Genomic DNA, 18,468 nt, shown 5'->3' with positions numbered 1-18,468 from the left:
CACGCACCTTAAAAGTAATGGTGATATGTCTACACTACCACGTGGTACTCCGTACCTTAAAATTAATTTTCCATTAGGCACAACCAAAAATTATATTCAAACAGCAAATATATATTGTCAAAAATGAATTTCTTCCTGACATATTTCATGATACAAAGTTCGTAATTGCCTGTGGCGCATGACATTGTAACAGAGCTCTTTTTCAACGAAGTAAAATGCTGGTGCCCTACTAACTATTGTATTATCCTGTTAGGTATACAGGGTGATTCACAATTCATGTTACACACTTATAGAGATTGTAGAGGGGACTTTTTAGATCAAGTTTACAAAGGGACGCAACGTCATCCAGCGACGCTACAGAGCGTAGAAGTTGTAGACGCCGGCGCCTGTAAACGTGTGCCTGTATACTGGGTGATTCCGCGATGATGGTACAAACTTTCTAGGATGATGGATAGGTACAAATGTATTTATTTGAAGTTAGCGCCCATGCACATGAAACGAACGAGTCTAAAGTTACAAGCGGAAACCGTTGTGTTACCTCTGACAGTGGAGTGCTTGTACTGTTACTGTTGTTGCTAAGACTGTAGGGTAGGCAACTTTCGTGTGCTTGCATGGGTCCTGTGGCAGTAGTAGAAGACACGCTAACTGCTGCGAACCACCTGCATCCCTTCATGCTTCATGTCTTTCCCGATGGCGATGTCATCTTTCAGCAATGTAATTGTGCTACAGTGGTTTGAGGAGCATTACAGTGAATTCACGTTGATTAATATGTCAAAAATCCGCCTCAGTTGCGGCATGTTACTTTACCCAGGCTTCAGCTAGAGTAATCTAGCCTTCTTCAGAAGCATATAATAACCTAATAGATGCCAGAAAAAGGCACGGCCAAACATAAAAACCTTAAGTACCGTGGTACCATGTCAAGCTACGTTACTTATCTGAGGAACAGCCCCGGCCCCAGTTCGTGGAAAGCGGTCGGTTAGCCGCGGACGCTACGTTAGAACGTAGCTTGACATTGTACCAAGGTACTTTAGCTTTCTATGTTTGACCGTGCCTTTTTCTGGTATGTATTAGGTTATTATATGCTTCTGAAGAAGGCTAGGTTACTCTAGCTGAAACCTGGGTAAAGACCACCAAAATATCGCAAGTGAGGCGGATTTTTGAGATATTAATTTATCACAGTTGCTGACAGGGCTGCAACATATTACAAATTCTTAATTCACGCTGATGTCTCAGCAACCAAAGACATCTGATGTAAATCCTATGGAACCCACCTCGCTCGCTATCGGGCGCCATCACCGCGTACGCAGATCAGCAGCCCCTTATTTGTGCGAATTACATGACCTGTTTGTAGACATCTAAAACCATATATCTCCACTAATCTATTAACAAACTGTCGGATCCCTCATACATAGAATTAGTGTTACACTTCGTTTCAAAGACGGACAAACAAGCTATTAAGTAGGTGTTCATAATGGTTTAGCTCACCAGTGTATTAAAATGTGCTGCCAGAAACACTACAGATTTCCTAACAAAATGTGAATAAATACTCTACTGGCATTTAAAATTGCTACACCAAGAACAAATGCAGATGATAAACGGGTATTCATTGGACAAATATATTATACTAGAACTGACATGTGATAACATTTTGACGCAATTTGGGTGCATAGATCCTGAGAAATCAGTACCGAGAACAACCACCTCTGGCCGTAATAGCGGCCCTGATACGCCTGGGCATTGAGTCAAACAGAGCTTGGATGCCGTGTACAGGTACAGCTGGCCATGCAGTTTCAACACGATACCACAGTTCATCAAGAGTAGTGACTGGCGTATTGTGACGAGCCATTTGCTCGGATACCATTTAACAGACTTTTCAATTGGTGAGAGATCTGGAGAATGTGCTGGCCAGGGCAGTAGTCGAAAATTTTTTTGTATCCGGAAAGGCCCGTACAGGACCTGCAACATGCGGTCGTGCATTATCCTGCTGAAATGTAGGGTTTCGCAGGGATCGAATGAAGGGTAGAGCCACGGGTCGTAACACATCTGAAGTGTAACGTCCACTGTTCATAGTGCTATCAATGCGAACAAGAGGTGACCGAGATGTGTAACCAGTGGCACCCCATACGATCACGCGAGGTGATACTCCAGTATGGCGATGACAAATACACGTTTCCAATGTGCGTTCACTGCGATGTCGCCAAACACGGATGCGACCATCACGATGCTATAAACAGAACCTGGATTCATCCCAAAAAATGACGTTTTGCTATTCGTGCATCCAGGTTCGTCGTCGAGTACACCATCGCAGGCGCTGCTGTCTGTGGTGCAGTGTCAAGGGTAACCGCAGCCATGGTCTCCGAGCTGATAGTCATGCTGCTGCAAACGTCGTCGAACTGTTCGTGCAGATGGTTGTTGTCTTGCAAACGTCCCCATCTGTTGACTCAGGGATCGACACGTGGCTGCACGATCCGTTACAGCCATGCGGATAACATGCCTGTCATCTCGACTGCTAGTGATACGAGGCCGTTGGGATCCAGCACGGCGTTCCGTATTACCCTCCTGAACCCACAAATTCCATATTCTGCTAACAGTCATTGGTTCTCGACCACCGCGAGCAGCAATGTCGCGATACGATAAACCGCAATGACAGTAGGCTACAATCCGATCTTTATCAAAGTCGGATACGTGATGGTACGCATTTCTCCTCGTTACGCGAGTCATCACAACAACGTTTGACCAGGCAACGCCGGTCAACTGCTTTTTGTGTATGAGAAATCGGTTGGAAACTTTCCTCATGCCAAGACGTTGTAGGTGTCGCCACCGGCTCCAACCATGTGTGAATGCTCTGAAAAGCTAATCATTTGCGTATGACAGCATCTTCTTCCTGTCGGTTAAATTTCGCGTCTGTAGCACGTCATCTTCGTGGTGTAGCAATTTTAATGGCCAGTAGTGTATATTATTATAGACCACTGATCAGGCTGAGTATGAATAGGTGAAAGAAAAGAAATATTCAGTTCCAGAATTATAAACAGTATTTCATAAATAGCGACAGTTAATGCTTCGGTTCATCACCGTGCAATGTGTTATACAGTCAAGACGTTTCGGTAAGACGACTAACGCAGTAGTGAGGTGAGACGCCGCGAGCCCCGCGGCTGCGCCACCGGCCTGTGGAGTGCGATCTGGCTGGTTGCAGGCCCGCGGCCGCCTTCCGTGTCGAGTTGCGCGGCCGGAAGCGGGGCGCAACCTGAGGCCCGCCGCCACCGGAAGCAGAGCCGGGGGCGGCACGCCACGCGGCAGGGACTGCCCCTGGGAACGCGCCACCCGCACCCCAGCACGGCCACCCTGCTCCTTCCTGCGAGACTGCACCTCACCCGCTGCAGCGGTGTGTCGCCGCAATTCGGGCGTTCGCTCAGTTTCACGTTCAGGTCTCCTGCCCCTTAGAGGAAAGGAGCCTCCCCCCCTCCCCCCACCACGCGCGCCTCAATCGAGGGTGTGCGGACATTTGCCACGCCGGACATTTGCCACGCCGGACTCTTGTTACGATTTTACTTGCTCCGAAGGGTTGGGTCCCTTGTCTCCTCCTCATCGCTATCGCGCAGTAAAGGTACTTACTGAGCCTTTCTGCTGGTTGACTTAACATAGGACCAGAATCTCTTTGGATTTTTCGCCACATTTCTAGAGAGACTTTCGTTGTGGAAACTATTAAATGCATCTCGCATAGAAATCCGCACCAAATTTCGAGCCTCAGTAAAACTTCGCCAATTTTGGAGATTTTGCGTTCGTCTAAATTATACGTGCCTTTTTCGGTGCTCCTGCAGCAGCTTTCTGTCGTGTTTCGTGTACCATGGGGGATCAGTTCCGTCTCTTATTAATTTATTTGGTATGAATCTCTCGAGTGCTGTTGATACTATTTCTTTGAACTTAAGCCACATATGGTGTTCACTTACATAGTTTGGAAAGATTGGAGACTGTCTCTTAGAAACACGTCAACCGAATTTTTAGCAGCTTTTATAGATAGATACATTTCACGTTTAGTTTTGGTGAATTTCTTTGTTACGAAATTGAGCCTCGCTCGACTATGTGTTCACTAATCCCTGTATGTGTCGTCATTCTCAGGATTATTTGTGGCTAAGAGGTCAAGTGTGTTTTCGTAAACATTTACAATTTGAATTGCCTCGTGAACTAATTGTTTAAAATAATTTAAAAAAGTGCATTTAGAATAATTACGGAAGTTGTTTTCTATTTACAATACGGTCTGAAAATGTATTTTTGTTAACTTACGGACGGTAGATTGAAGTCACTGCCAACTATAATTGTATGAGTAGCGTACCTATTAGTGATGAGACTCAAGTTTTGTTTGAACTGTTCAGCAACTGTTTCATCTGAGACCGGGGGTCGGTAAAAGGAGCCAGTTATTAATTTATTCCGGTTGTCGAATATATCCTCTGGCCATACTAAGTCACAGGAACTATGTGCCTCAATGCCGCTTGTGAGCTGGAACACACATTACATTATTTTTCCTTAAGTTGTGCCTCTAGTTTCTGTTGTAGTGCAGATCAATACAATTACGGCTTTTCCCTCCAAAACCTAGGATGCTTTCTCGGTGACTCAGTAAATACCAGAGCTAAACAATGTAGAACAACAACGTACGTTACAAGCATAGCATTCTGTATTAGTTCATTTCCTTATTTCTAACATTTTAAAATTGTACGTCGACTTCAGATGACATGTCAATCATAGATGTTCTTATCTCTATTTAATGAACGTGATCAAAAAGAAATGATTAACGTACATTCGCATTCTCTTTACACCGTTCCTTTCTTGTTGCTCCCCTGCCGATGGACTGTTTCTATCGCAATCAGTAAGCATGAAAGTAAGCTACCGAACAGACAGAGGGATCTATATTTATACTTGCCAGAACTAATTACATACTGACAAAATCGTCGGTATTGCTTTCGTTCTCCTAAAGTTATAAATATTTCTATTTCGGAAAAGAAGTTCTGTATTTCGGCAAGATGTCGAAGAAGAAGGTCCCTTAAGTAGTGGTTGTATCGATTAAGATGTGGAGACGGCGGTTTGAAAGCGGACAGAAGTACGAGGAAGGGCGTCCCTTACCTGAGGGATCGCTACTCAAGCTAGCTGGCGAAGCGGCAAGTGTGGCAAATGTCCGGCGTGGCAAATGTCCGGCATTCCAATCGAGTACGAGCAATAAAACACTGCTCCCTTATTTAGGAAGTTTGAAGCTCAAATACCTCCTTAAAAAAAAAGTTCAAATGTTTGTGAATTCCTAAGGGACCAAACTGCTGAGGTCATCGGTCCCTGGACTTAGACATTACTTAAAATAACTTACGCTAAGGACAACACACACACCCATGCCCGAGGGGGGAGGGGGGGGGACAGGAACCTCCTGCGGGAGGGGCCGCGCAATCCCTGACATGGCGCCTCTAACCGCTCGGTCATTCCGTGCGACCCCTGTTTCAGCCTGTAAAATAACACAGTCGTTGGTGTCGACACAAGAAGGATGAAACAATATTATGAAAAGGAAGCCGCTACTCACCATATAGCGGACATGCTGAGTCGCAGATAAGCACAACAAAAAGACTGTCACAATATAAGCTATTTGATGTGACGAATGGCAGCTTGCTATAAATGTGGGAAAATATAAATTAGTGCAGGTGAATTGGAAAAAAACCTGAAATACAGTACTAATGCTGTGCATCTTGACATAATCACGTAAACTGAATATCTGGGCGAAATGCAGCAAACCGATATTAAATGGAACGAGCATGTAAGATCCAGCAGTAGATAAGTCGAATATTCGTAGTCGGTTAACTGAAAGAATTCCAGGAAAGTATATTTTATCCCTAAAGGAGACCGCATACAGAGTCTTGGTGCGACCAGTTCTTCATTACTATTCGATTTTTTGGGATCCGCACAAGGTCGGATTAAATCAGGACATCTACTCAAACACGTGCTGCTAGTTTGTTGCCTGTAGGTTCGATCAACATGGAAGTATTACGGAAATGCCCATGAACTTTAATGAGAATCCCTCGGCGGAAGAAGACTTCCGAATTACAGCTCGCACTTAGGCATAACAGTCGTTCTTCCAGCTCTCCGTACATGAATGGAATGGGAAATACCCTAGTAACTGGTACAGCGGGACGTCTCCTCTGCCATGCACTTCGCAGTGGTTTGTAGAATGTAGATGCACATGGAGTTACGTTAAACACTGCGGTATTGTTTTCCGCTGTTGACGCAACCGGCAGCTGAGACGGCAGAGTGCTGTGACATCTGTGCGCTGGACAGAAGGTGTGCTCTGACTAGTTGTTTATTGTTGTTTTATTTATTATTTATTTATTGCAGATTTAAAGACCTGTTACCTGATATTTTAAAACAGGTCGTACATATTACAGATTTCGTCTGTCACCTTTTTTATAGATTTTTGTTTCTTTTTTTAATTGCAACATTTGACAAACAATAATACCATTTAAAAAGACAATAATTTGAGATTGAAATATGAATAAAATTTTTAGTGTTTTCGTCGCCACTGTAGTCTTGTACTGCAAGGAAGCAAGGGAGAGGATGTTGTTATGGGTGGCCAGTATCCTCTTTCTATAACACAAACGTACACGTGGATCAATACGGTTCTTTATTTACATGAAGCTGCTATTTAACTTGAATAGAGCGCATGTTTGTGGTTAAAGCTCATGAGTAATACTCCTCTTGCGGACAATATCGGTAATATTGCTATAGCCACACTCTGGACGCCATGTACTGGCATAGCTTGTGCTGAACTACGCCGCTCTGCAAACCTGGAGTACTGAACCGAGGCAGCGAGTCCCTCCGGCCAGCGGCGGCGGCCTAAATACTCGCTGCCGAGAGGGCATTGGCAGCCTGTTGCTTGTCGGTGTGTCTCTGGCCCCTCTCGTGATAGCCGCGCTTGATCCTGCCCCTACTTATCGATCTTCGCTCTTCAACTTTGCCGACCGGTGTGTTGGCGACAGCTTACTCCAGCACAACGAAATTTTGTCGTTTTGAGAAGAATGTGGAAAGACAGGAGTGTAGAGGAGAGGTTTGTTAGCGCCATCACCGATTGTGACTGGTGGTGAATACCTCGAAATGTTTTCTTCGAGCTATTGACCACCAGTCATAAGAAAACAGGTCATAGGTAGTAGAAGAGAAACGGTATTGCTAACCCTATGCATTAACACCTGGTACTCAACTGTGCATGATATCGAGTGCTTTCTTGCCTGCCAGCATCTTAAGCAACATTTACTCTAATATTCACTAAACTTAACTATTATTTGACTGACATGTATAATTTGTCAGTGCATTTTGGAATGTTATATCTGATTCATAAACGTAGGTGTCGTATTTACTGTTACATCTGTTAGTAGTTGTTATATGATAGGTGTCCTGTAAACAAGTAGCTGACAGGTATTATGATGTTCTGATCCAGTATAGGGGGGAAACTGATTCAGATCGCCATCCCGTCACGCACATTTTGGTTTATCCGCAGTTCCCCTAAACCGTTTGAGGCGAAGAGCAACATGCCAGTTTCCTTCTCCATAGTTTCCTAGTAGATTCCGTAGTAATGTCGGAACACATGAGGCAATACTTACCCTACGACTTATCTTAGAAAATAGATCAAGTAAAGGCAAACCTACGTTTCGAGCATTTCTAGACTTAGAGAAAGCTTTTGACAATGTTGACTGGAATACTCTCTTTCAAATTCTAAAGGTGGCAGGGGCAAAATACAGGGAGCGAAAGACTATTTACAATTTGTACAGAAACCAAATGGCAGTTGTAAGAGTCGAGGGGCATGAAAGGGAAGCAGTAACTGGGAAGGGAGTGAGACAGGGCTGTAGCCTCTCTCCTATGTTATTCAATCTGTATATTGAGCAAGCAGTAAAGGAAACAAAAGAAAAATTCGGAGTAGGAATTAAAATCGACGGAGAAGAAATAAAAACTTTGAGGTTCGCCGATGACATTGTAATTCTGTCACAGACAGGAAGGGACACGGAAGAGCAGTTGAACGGAATGGACAATGTCTTGAAAGAAGGATATAAGATGAACACCAGCAAAAGCAAAACGAGTATAATGGAATGTAGTCGATTTAAATCGGGTGATGCTGAGAGATTAGGAAATGAGACGCTTATAGAAGTAGATGAGTTTTGCTATTTAGGGAGCAAAATAACTGATGATGGTCGAAGTAGAGAGGATATAAAATGTAGACTAGCAATGGCAAGGGAGGCGTTTCTGAAGAAGAGAAATTTGTTAACATCGAGTATAGATTTAAGTGTCAGGAAGTCTTTTCTGAAAGTATTTGTATGGATTGTAGCCATGTATGGAAGTGAAATGTGGACGATAAATAGTTTGGACAAGAAGAGAATAGAAGCTTTCGAAATGTGGTGCTACAGAAGAATACTGAAGATTAGATGGGTAGATCACATAACTAATGAGGAGGTATTGAATAGAATTGGGGAGAAGAGGAGTTTGTGGCACAAATTGACTAGAAGGAGGGATCAGTTGGTAGGACATGTTCTGAGGCATCAAGGGATCACCAATTTAGTATTGGAGGGCAGCTCGGAGGGTAAAAATCGTAGAGGGAGACCAAGAGATGAATACACTAAACAAATTCAGAAGGATGTAGGTTGCAGTAAGTACTGGGAGATGAAGGAGCTTGCACAGTATAGAGTAGCATGGTGAGCTGCATCAAACCAGTCTCTGGACTGAAGACCACAACAACAACAGTTTCCCAGTCCTAGCTTATGCTGTCAGAGTATTCTGACAGCATAAGCACACTAAGCAGATTCAGAAGGATGTAGGCTGCAGTAGGTACTGGGAGATGAAGAAGCTTGCACAGGAAAAAGTAGGATGGAGAGCTGCATCAAATCAGTCTCAGGACTGAAGACCACAACAACAACAACGTGGCCGTCGACGGGATGTGAAGCCCCTGTTTCTCCTTCCTTCCGACGCTGGCCGCGGGTCCGCAGACGCGCCTCCTCGTCCAGAACCACGTTGCGGCAGTCGCGCGTGCTCCCAGCTGAGTCCCATAAATCCTCGCCCGCGGCCCGTTACCCGCGGAAATGTGGCGCGGCGCAGGCCGTGCAATTAGCGGCAGTAAAGCACCGGCGCGCCCCACGTGGCCCACATGCGAACCAGGCCGGCGCGCTCGCAGATCGCCCTCTGTGATTGCCGCCTGCCTGTGTGCCCGGCGCGGTGTTGTTGCCGCCCGTGGGAAGCGGCGCGGCGCACCGTCTGCCGCTACAGCCACCATTAAAATCCTATCTCTGCCATTCAATTTGTCTCGTCATAGCGGCTTCCATTTACGTTACATCCAGCCATTAAAATTGCATCACCGTGACGGTGGCATCCAATAAACGTCAAATTGGATATGCAAATGATTAGCATTTCTTTGCAGCCTTACAAAATAGATAAGTGCCACTCAATTACACTCTGTGAATAAGAAAAGATTAAGCGGCCGGTTTCCCCATTCAGAAATCGCTTCGGAGTGTTGTTTGTTTCTGAGAAGATAGTGTTATGCATAGTGTAAGAAGGAGAAACTTGTAGCGGCTCGCGTCCAAATTTGACAGCGGCTGCATAGTGGCCTGTCGAGATCGTTCCTCGATACTGCTGCTTGCGAGTGTGGACTCGCTGGGTTCAGGTGGGACTCACTCAACGCCTCGCAGGACCTGAGCGGCCCTGCTTGAGCCGTCCCCACACGGGGCTAAGTTAGCTAACGTTGACGTGGAGCTGTACGAGGCGGGGCCAACGAGATACACGGGCCGCGCGGCGTGCGTCACAGCACGTGACACTACAGGTCTTACGAGCTGCAGGGACAATCTCAGGCGCGAGAACGCGCACATTTAAAAGTTATGCGATCGGCCGCGCGTCGAGCATTTTGCTCACGCAACAGGCTGTCTGAAATGTACCTAATATGTGTAAATTAGTATGTTTTTTTTATATTTATAATAAAACAGTCATATCTTGCTATTTAAAAGATGTATTTGCATTACGAAACTCAGTACATCCACATTGTTGATAATAATCTTTGGGTAATTAAAATCGCCAGTCTTCTACGAAACTTATAAAAAAATCGAAAGACAATTATTCATTATTATTATTATTATTCAAGAGCTGTGACTTAATCTTCGTTATACGAGTGTCACTCCAAAAGAAATACACTCAATATTTTTTTAAATCCATCTTTTATTCTACGTGTTTGAAGGTTTTACAGTGTGTAGATACATCCTTTAGGAACAATATTTTCATTTCTCCACATAATTTCCATCCCTCTCAACTGCCTCATGCCATCTTGGAACCAGCGCCTGTATATCTGCACGGTAAAATTCTGGACCAACCTGTTGGAGCCACTGTTTGGCAGCATGCACAATGCAGTCATCATCTTCAAACCTTGTTCCACGAAGAGAGTCTTTCAGTTTCCAAAAGAGATGATAGTCACATGGAGCCAGGTCAGGATTGTAAGGCGGGTGTTTCAGTGTTGTCCATCCGAGTTTTGTGATCGCTTCCATGGTTTTTTGACTGACATGTGGCCGTGAATTGTCATGCAACAGCAAAACATCCTCCTTTTACCAAATTCACTGCTGACCTGGATTATTTATATGGACTTACAGTAGGTAGATTTTGCAATCTACGTTAGATGAAACTCGTTTCTGATCGATGATTATTCGTCTTCAGCCGACGACCTTGTCGCAGTTATAACACTGGATTGCGTAACGTCAGCGAAGTTAAGCGCTCTCGGGCTTGGCTAACACTTGGATGGATGACCGTCTTGCCGGCCAGAGTGGCCGAGCGGTTCTAGGCGTTACAGTCTGGAACCGCGTGACCGCTACGGTCGCAGGTTCGAATCCTGTCTCGGGCATGGATGTTTGTGATGTCCTTAGGTTAGTTAGGTTTAAGTAGTTCTAAGTTCCAGGGGACTGATGACCTCAGAAGTTAAGTCCCATAGTGCTCAGAGCCATTTTTTTTTTTATGACCGTCTTGGTCTGCCGAGCTCTGTTGGCAAGTGGTGTCCTTGTAGGGCCAATTGAGCACCTACATGAATGAGAAGTAAAGGCAGCGGTCGCGAAGACTGATAAGGCGCGAGTGAGCGTTGTGCTGGCGACATGCATCCAGGGACGCTATGGTCTGAGGATGACACAGGGTTCGGTCGGTACTGTTGGGCCTTCAAGGTCTGTTCAGACGGAGGAGGAAGAGGAGGAGGAGGAGGAAGTAGTCTCCGTCTTCCCCTTCTTCCAACGATCACCACAAACACGTAAGTAAAGTTTGCAGAGCCCAATCTGAGAATCGACACTCTCAAATGGTCATACTATTCGGCCATACTCCCGCCAGCCTGTCTCAGCGAGAGAATTTCAAGTCCTTTCCTTACCACATGTCCTCAATCTGTGAAACGATGCGAAGTTGTTTTGAATTTAACTCTGAACATTGGGCAGATAGTCTGGTGATTGCGAAATTTGTGCTACCATCTCTAGCCCCTTGTCGAGCTATCTACCAATGGTGCAAATTCCTGCCACTGCTTGGTTCAGTGCCTAGCGCCGGCAGTTCGCGTTCCTTTACCAGCGTCTGTGCGAAGTCGCAAATGTTCCTCGCGATTCTGGCGGTGGCACGAAGCCAGTGTCGCCTTCCTCGTCTGTCTTCGTCGGCACCAAGGACAACCGGGAGGTGCCGCTGACGTCACTTCCTTCTGGCAGAGGCCGTGATGAGCAGCGTAAATCACCCGGCAACGCCGCTGCCCCGTGGGGCACCTAGCACAGCGCAGGAACCGTCCAGCAACCCACGAGTTTGTGCTTTTACCTATTTATTTATTTTTGTTTCCACGAACGATATTGGGGGAATCGCTCATTGGCAGATGGAACGCTCTGTAATAGTGCTTAAGATACAATTAGCTTCCTGGCTCGCCTGATATTGCGTCTATTTCATGTCCTGTTGAGGCAGATATTCACATGTTTTCTTTAGATGGTAACATACTAATTCAGGAGGATGGATACCCATACTACGTGACTTCTTTTCACAAACTGGATGAAAGAAGAAAAAGGAAATTAGTCGGACGTGGTTTGAACGTCAAAGTCATTAGAATCCGACAAGCATGGGACCACCGGCATCGGCCTGGAGTGTGTCAGAGAAACCAGGGAAAACCTAGATTTGGTGTGATGGACAAGGACTGGATCTCCTCTCCTCCAGCAAAAGAATCCAGTGTCGTAACAACTGTGCAGCACTGCTCGTAAACACCACTTACTTCACTTATTCCTGACCTAGCTCGAGAAACACCACTTGTGACAGTTCACAGGCGCTGTTCAATAAATGAGCCACAGGTCATTTGTATGCGGAATGTGTTTTCTGTTAGTGGTTCAAAGACAGAGTACATTTTGCGTAATTGTTCGAAAACCATTGATCTAATAACTTCAGATATTTATAGAACAGGCCCACATGTTAGTATTTAGCACAATGGATGGGGGTGTAAGCCCAAAAACCGCTCGAAGTAAGAAAGCAAAATTCGGATTCAACGTCTCCTCGACAATGCGATTATTAGAGACGGAGCACAATTTGGATCGGACAAGAATAGGGCAGGAACTCGAATGTTGTCTTTTCGGATGATCGACCCAGGCATTGACAGAAAATTTAGGTCTGTGTTTGGAGCTCATTCTTATCGAATACGGGCCAACTGTGCTGACCAGAGGCTTGTTCTTCTAAATCAGACAGTTTGAGCCGGGAACGTAAAGCAACGTAAAACTATTGCAAAGAGTGATGGTTAATAGCTCATTCTTCACGTTTCCTTTTCTACATTCATTAATTATCACATTTTCATAGGTGTTGACAATAAAACAGATCTGTACTCCACAAGACATATGAGTTGAAGGGCACTACTGATGTCTTATACTCGCTTTACTGTTGCGCACGCGAGTAGCGTGTGGGAAGAATGATTCTCATAAAAATCAGATTATCAGTAATCGGGTGGCTTTTAAAAGCTGTTCTGTCGCTCAAACATGAAGTCAGGCACGAAAAACATCGCTACTCTGTTCTGCTGCCGTCGTATGCTAATAACTAATTGCTTGTCGAACTTTTCTGTTTCGCCAGAATCTGGTGGAAGACGGCGTCAGAGGGTAGGAAGACGGGCAGCTGCCGACAGAGCGTCAATAGAGTCTCGCGGTGGCTTCCGAGGGCTCAGAGACTTCGTACGAAAGTAAATAAAAGGAGTTCTGGAGATGAAGTCATAACACAGTAGTTTGGTGCGGTACTGCCTCTCAGTTGAGGCACTGCAAGATCAATAAAACGAGACGCCAGAAGCTACAGCCGATTACCTCCAACTAACGCGAGGGACCCTAATTACTACAGGAACTTCGTAACCCCACGATATACGAGTTCCTGTCGCTTTGTCTCGTAGCGTCTCCGTGAATGAAGGATCCTGCCTTGTGACTACCATACGTAGGATCTGATTTCACTTGCCTGTGCAGCTGAAGATTTCTTTGGCATAACTGAACAGCTGTATGAAGGAGAAGTAGTTGCTCTTATGTAGGAAAGCCTACCTTAAGTGTCGGGGCAGTTATGTGCTAAATACATGCCTCATGATACGGTCGTCCAAATGCGCCGCTGGTAGGAGATGACAAAGAAGTTCATCATCTGAAGGTGGTTCACGATGCTGGTATAGTAGAGAAAACGAATAAGAAGGCAATATGGTAACCATCACTAAAAGATATTGTAAAAAAAAGAAAAGAAACTGATAGCTACTACTATAAACAACAGTGTTTCTTCTATCACCATTCGCTAGTCACTAGCTTTACAACAACAACTACTACTACTGCTGTCAATTTTTATATTAGTGTGTCCTCATTTGTGCGTCTTAATTATAACGGAGAAACAATACAAAACCTTCTTCAACTAATACAAGTAATACTGACTCTGCTAGTATTAATCAGAACTTCTATGACCTTCGATTGCATTTGTCTGACACATAAAGATCCACTGCTACATTGGAAATTGTTTCTGAGATATTTTCTGGGCTTCATTTCCTCGTGTTTGGTGACATAGCTCCAATTTATACTTTACTTCAAATAACTTAAGGGTTTGCTGGCGGGTGACGTCGTCGACCACCGCGACGTCACCCGGCAGCAAACTCGTAAGTTACTTGAACATTTAATTCGCCGGGAAAAGTTAAGGTCTCACATTGTACTTTACTTGATAAATCTTTGTGTAATAAGACTGAATAACACTTTTTCTTTTTTTCTTTAGAATCGACTAATTCCATCGTTAACTCTTTATCAAGCGAGCATTAACCTTAATGCTATAGTCCTGTGTGCCTAACTAAATCGTTGAGTTGGGCCCGTCAGAGTGCACGTTTAAGGTGAAGCTTCGTACTGGATTCAAAATGGTTCAAATGGCTCTGAGCACCATGGGACTTAACTTCTGAGGTCATCAGTCCCCTAGAACTTAGAGCTACTTAAACCTAACTAACCTAAGGACATCACACACATTCATGCCCGAGGCAGGATTCGAACCTGCGACCGTAGCGGTTCCAGACTGTAGCGGCTAGAACTGCTCGGCCACCCATGCCGGCTTCGTATTGGATTCATTAAGCATTGTCACTTCATATGGACCATTGTTGAGTCAATGGCGTTGTGGGATTCATAATATCTACTTGGTAATGGCTTAAAGTCGAAATAGGCCGCTTCTGGAAATGAAGTCGTATCTAGCGAAAATGGTCACTTAAATTTCCTAGGGTCTTGCTCTAGATCTCTGGTATCTTGTCTGTACTCGCTCATTACTTCGAAATACACTGTAGAGAACAGGGTAGAGTTCACTGAGTCAACAAGAACAAAATAACAAGTATTACTAATCTGCCTGTTTATTCTGTGCAAATAAGTTGGACACGGACTATTTTCTATAAGAAACAAACGAGCAGTGGGAAGAATCACACACACACACACACACACACACACACACACACACACAGAGAGAGAGAGAGAGAGAGAGAGAGAGAGAGAGAGAGATAGTAGTTGTGTGAAGTAAGGATGACGAACGTATTGCAGTGGGTGGTCTCAATCAGGCAGCATGGAGGTATGAAACGGGGTCTTGAGCTCCTAGAGTTAAGAGAGAGCTTCCCGCCCCGATGTGGCTACCCGCACTGTTTCTTGCCGAATTTCTCTTCCCAACGGCGTTCTAGAAAAAGGCAGCTCTGGTGAGGAATTGCTCTGCTCTTCTGACAGCCTGTAGTAACTGCGCGGGAAAGTCGCGTAGCGTTCACCACCGCAATTGTTTGAAGGTAGCCTATGAAGCTTTCTGCATGACATAAGTAATCCGACTGTATCACTATAAAGCGATGTCAAACTTTCTGATCGGCGTATATTTGCGCCGTAGCTACAGCCACCCACCGGGGAACAGAGCCAGTTGTCAGTTGCTTGCTCTTGGACATTTTTTTTTTTTTGTATATTACATTTCATAAAAACGATACTGTAGGGCTCACTGAGACGCTAGGGGTGATGGAGTTGGATGTAATCGGACTAAAAAGTGTCAAATAATTTCTTCTAGCTCCATACAGATTTCTAACCCCGTACAGATAGTCCTCAAAATCTGTGACTGTGAATTTTTAGTAGCTAGGAAAATACTTGTAAGATTTGAAAACCATGGGGTGAATTCATTAGGTAATACTAAGTAGGTGATCTACGCATGTATCATTCACTAGGTAGTGTAATCGTAAGAAGGTGAGCTATTCATACAGCAGTTAATAGGTAGAGTAGTAGTAAGAAGGTGAAGTAATCATCCATCAGTTATGTATTACAGGCGCCCTACGATTTTCATTTTAAATCCTACAAGTTTTTTATAGATATTAAAAATTCACAATCACAAATTTTCAGGGCTATCTATGTTGGGTTGGGGATCTGTATGGGGCTAGGAGAAATTATTTTATACTTTTCAACCAATTTAAAAACTTAGTGCACTAAAAATTCATTTTTATTAAAAGATTGTTTTGTTTTTTAGTCTTTCCTGTGCGAAATTCTACAATCGATTGCAAACATTTTGATTTAATTAAAACAGAGACGTTTGGTAAATTTCGGGTTTATTTCGGTTTCTCTTCACATGAGTGAACCAATATATTGTTTCCTCCTGTGTATTACTCGCAAAAAGACTCGTGAAGATAAAAATTAGAGAGATTCAACATCAGATGGGGGCTTACCAACAATCGTCCTTCCCATGAAGCATTCGTCACTAGAAGAGAAAAGAGTTTAATGGCAGTGGTACACAAAACCCTCCCACCACACTCCAAACAAGAAAGTGAGTTAATACTGCTTTGTCATTCGTTTCTGAACTATGTCTAAAATTTCAAGACTGTAGCTCATTGGGGAGTTAGTATAAAATCAATTGCAAAATTTGTACTGGCCAGGAAGGCAGGCAAGAAAGCGATATCCAGCTCCTCTCTCCCATTTCCCCTCTCTCTGCTCAGACGTTCCCGTCCGCTCGCATACAGGCTGGAACCCGTTCCGGTCCTACCTGCACAACACGCCAGCCGTGAAAGTAGCCTCGATATCAGGCACTACCAACATTCCTCACCGTAACCCGAATCACTTCCGAACAGACCAACAAGAAAGCGAGTTAACATTGCAGCGTCATCCAGTTCGGAGCCTTGTTTAAAATTCCAGGTATCTTGCTCATCGGGAAGTTTAAAAGCAAGCAGACAAATAGATAGACAAGAAAGCGACCTTATAGAAGCGTGGTAAAAAGCTCATTCAGAAAATTTCGACGTACACATACGACCAATGCTCTGATTAGCCTCAGCAGAGACGCGGAGAAGCAATCCGTCAGGAGCGCCGTAGCACGGTACGCAGTAGGGAGCTGGTAGCTGTCCTGTGCAACCTGAGACCTGTCCTGGCTTTGATTCAGCGCTCGTTAGGGAGCAGGGCAGCAGCCACTACAGTCAGCCCGCACTTAATGGCCAGACCGCACCTGCGTATCTGCCGCCCGCCGCCCGCCGCTGCATAATGCATACCGCTGTCCCTCCGCGCCGCTCCTAGTCCTCAGTGCTCACCGACCGCCGGCTACACTGCTGACACTTGTTTACTTGTTCATAAATCGCCCCAGCCGCACGGCGCCTCTTTGCCAATTAAATGACGAGGGAAATTATTACCGCGCCTTGTCAATTACCACAGATATATTGCTGTTTGTTTTGGTCTGCTATCTTTATAATCGAGTATACACTTTTAGATAGCCACATTATGGCATTTTCTGTATCGTGGGATCGCGGAGACCTCTACCACGTGGAGGAAACGTGACGCCATGCGAAAGGCACGTAACAAGTGTAGAGGACGCAGTGAAAATGACCCGCTCCCACTCTTTTTAGCAGCCACCATAGCTACCACCCACAAAGAGCTTTGACACCCGCATTATAAGACGGCACATATGTCATAACCCTTTTTCCGCACAGTCTTCCGTATTGTTCAAATAAATTTCAGTCTGGCCGGCCGAAGTGGCCGTGCGGTTAAAGGCGCTGCAGTCTGGAACCGCAAGACCGCTACGGTGGCACGTTCGAATACTGCCTCGGGCATGGATGTTTGTGATGTCCATAGGTTAGTTAGGTTTAACTAGTTCTAAGTTCTAGGGGACTAATGACCTCAGCAGTTGAGTCCCATAGTGCTCAGAGCCATTTGAGCTGAAACGTACCCTTTGAACAATTATACAGGACTGTGCTTATACTGACACACAATATTTTTAGCGCAACGCAATCTGACTTTCAAAATTCCATACTAAAGAATAGCCCTGACAAACATTAAACTATACCTTTCACAAATCACTTACCTCACAAAAACCTTCGCTGCTCAAGCTACTGCAATACAGCAAGCGCCACTACTGCCAGCTAAATAAAAGATTCAAACTACTGAAGGCACTAACTACTGATAGGGATAGTTAGCAAATGAAAGATATTAATAGAGAACAAACAATGTATTTACCTTAATATCATCACAAGTCATAATATATATATCAGTTCATGACAAATTGCAAACCTCCGCCATCTCTCTCCCCACATCCACCACTGCTGGCGGCTCACCTCCAACTGCGCAACGCTACGCGCTGTTCACAGCCAGCTGCCTAACACTACAATGGCGAGTATTACAACAATGCAAAGCAGACACAGACTGCCCACAGCACAGCCAATGATTGTCATACAGAGGTGGCGTTACCAATAAAAAACCTAAACAGCCTACTTACATAGAGAAAACATAAACAGCCTGCTTACATAGAGAAAACATAAACAGCCTACTTACATAGAGAAAACATAAACAGCCTACTTACATAGAGAAAACATAAACAGCCTACTTACATAGAGAAAACATAAACAGCCTACTTACATAGCCCCCTTGCTCCCCACAAAAATTTTTACAAATGGTGTTGGGCACTGGCCAATACAGATTTGACAAAAATTTTTCACAATTACAGTAACAAAGAAATCAAATGCAC

General features: G+C 44.6%; 1 protein-coding gene across 1 annotated transcript in view; it reads left to right on the top strand.

Moving 5' to 3' along the window:
• Window positions 1–18,468, top strand: part of LOC126457894 (calpain-9-like) — a 1,049,120-nt gene that overhangs the window by 96,210 nt on the left and 934,442 nt on the right. The window lies entirely within an intron of this gene.

This window comes from Schistocerca serialis, chromosome 2 (assembly GCF_023864345.2).
Source record: "Schistocerca serialis cubense isolate TAMUIC-IGC-003099 chromosome 2, iqSchSeri2.2, whole genome shotgun sequence".
NCBI classification, from domain to species: domain Eukaryota; kingdom Metazoa; phylum Arthropoda; class Insecta; order Orthoptera; family Acrididae; genus Schistocerca; species Schistocerca serialis.
Note: the sequence above shows the minus strand (reverse complement) of the source record. Positions and strands in the feature narration are given on the sequence as shown.